Below are 2366 nucleotides of genomic sequence, written 5' to 3'. Positions count from 1 at the left end.
AAATAAATTATGTATACTGCATTGAAACAGATGAGGGAGAGAACTATTTAAAAGGGATATATGACTAGGTATTATTGTCATGACATGAATCCAGAATGAAGGCTGCATAGTGGAGTGGACTTGGGGGGAGGGATTGTATAACAATGAAAGAATTTTTCTTTTACTTTTCAAAGAGAAGAGCGAACTGGGGTGGGTAGGAGTGGTGGGTAGGGAGAAAAGTGCAACAATAAATGTATGGAAATCCAAAGTGTAAATTTTCATTAAAATTAATAATAATAAAAAATGATAAAAAAAGAAAAAAAGAAAGAAAGGATTGCTCAGCAATACTCAAACTGAAAGAATAGAAAAACAAATTCAAACCTTCAGTTGCAGTACTGAAAGATGCCATCAGCAAAACTCTTAATTATCCAAGAAGAATCAAAAGAAGATGAAGAAATACACTGAATCACTGTACTAAAGAGAATTGGGTGTCATGGAACCATTTTAGGAAGTAGAATATGATCAGGAACCAATGATGATGAAGAATTTCAAGCTTCACTGAAGGCATTGGCAAAAAACAAGGCCCCAGGAATTGATGGGATATCAATTTATATGTTTCAGCAAACACGTCAAAGCAACCCTTGACGTACTCACTAGGCTGTGCTAAGAAATTTGGCAGACAGTTGCCTGGCCAACAAACGGAAGAAGGTCTATATTGTTGTCATTCTCCAAAAAAGTTACACAATAGAATGTGAAAATTATCAAACAGTATTGTTACTAATACATATAAGTAAAATTTTGTTGAAAATTATTCATGTAAGTAAACATTTGCTGAACAGTAAATCAACACAGAATTGCTAGAGATTCATACTGGATTTAGAAGAGGCTGTGGCATCAGGCATTCAGTACTGATGTCAGATGGATCTTGTACCAGAAAGACATTTACTTGTGTTTTATTGACTATGCAAAGGCATTTAACTGTGCGGATCATAACAAATTGTGGATAACATAAAGAAGAATAAAAATCCCAGAACTTTTAGTTGTGTTTGTGCAAAACCTATATCTATACCAGGATGCTGTTGTCTGAACAGAGCAAGGGATTGAACATTGCATAGTTTAAAATCAAGAAAAGTATGTGTTTAGGCTGTATCCTTTCTCCACACCTGTTTAATCTCTGTGCCAAACAAATCATCCCAGAAGCCATACTTTATGAAGAATGTGGTATCAGGATTAGAATAAGATTTAGCAACAATCTATGTTATGCGGGTGACATAGCCTTGCTTGCTACAAGTGAGTAATACCTGAAGCATTTGTTGCAAAACATCAAAACTGCATCCTTCAGCATGGATTATATCTCAACATCAAGAACACAAAAATCCTCATCTCTGGGTTGATAGGCAATATTGCGATAGATGGAGAAGAGATAGAAATTATAAATTATTTCATCTTACTTGGATCCACAAACAACCTTTGTACCAACAGTCAGAAGATGAGGAGATACACTGCATTAGGAAAATCTATAGTCAGGGACCACACCAAAGTGCTAGAGAGCAAGGATGTCACTTTAAAGATCAAGGTGCACTTGATTCAAGCCATGGTCTTTTCAGTCAGTTGCTGCATAGCAAGTGAATAAAGACAACAAAAGAGCCTGCGCGAGGAGGCTCCAGGTGGCTTGAACAGTTTAACTGAAAACATGGATATCAGACCAAATCATACAATTTATATGAACAATATGAATGACAAAATTAAAAAAGAAGAATTGAAGAGGTCTTTGTATGCCCTGTTTTCTCAGTTTGGCCATGTGGTAGATATTGTGGCTTTAAAGACCATGAAGATGAGGGGACAGGCTTTTGTTCTATTTAAAGAATATCCACAAACGCTTTGAGACAGTTACAGGGATTTCCATTTTATGGCAAACCAATGCGAATCCAATACGCAAAAACAGATTCCGATATAATTTCTAAAATGCGTGGAACTTTTGCTGACAAAGAGAAAAAGAAAGGGAAAAAGAAAGCAAAAACTGTGGAATAGGCTGCAGCAGCCACAAACAAAAAACCTGGTCAGGGAACACCAAATTCAGCTACTACTCAAGGAAATTCAACACCAAGTCCTCAGGTCCCTGATTACCCTCCAAACTATATTTTATTCCTTAATAATTTACCGGAAGAAACTAATGAGATGATGTTACCCATGCTGTTTAATCAGTTCCCTGGATTTAAGGAAGTGTGCTTGGTACCTGGCAGGCATGACATCGCATTTGTTGAGTTTGAAAACGACGGGCAAGCTGGTGCCGCTCGGGATGCTTTGCAGGGATTTAAGATCACACCATCCCACGCCATGAAGATCACTTATGCCAAGAAATAACACTTGGGGGAGTCTTCCTTAAA

General features: G+C 37.1%; 1 pseudogene; it reads left to right on the top strand.

Moving 5' to 3' along the window:
* Positions 1-1672: 1672 nt before the first annotated feature.
* On the top strand, positions 1673-2343 carry LOC102860865 (annotated as a pseudogene).
* The last annotated feature ends 23 nt before the right edge of the window (positions 2344-2366 follow it).

Source organism: Elephantulus edwardii, unplaced genomic scaffold, assembly GCF_000299155.1.
Source record: "Elephantulus edwardii isolate Elephantulus edwardi_28Jun2011 unplaced genomic scaffold, EleEdw1.0 scaffold00030, whole genome shotgun sequence".
NCBI lineage: Eukaryota > Metazoa > Chordata > Mammalia > Macroscelidea > Macroscelididae > Elephantulus > Elephantulus edwardii.
This window is presented reverse-complemented; position numbering and strand designations above follow the sequence as displayed.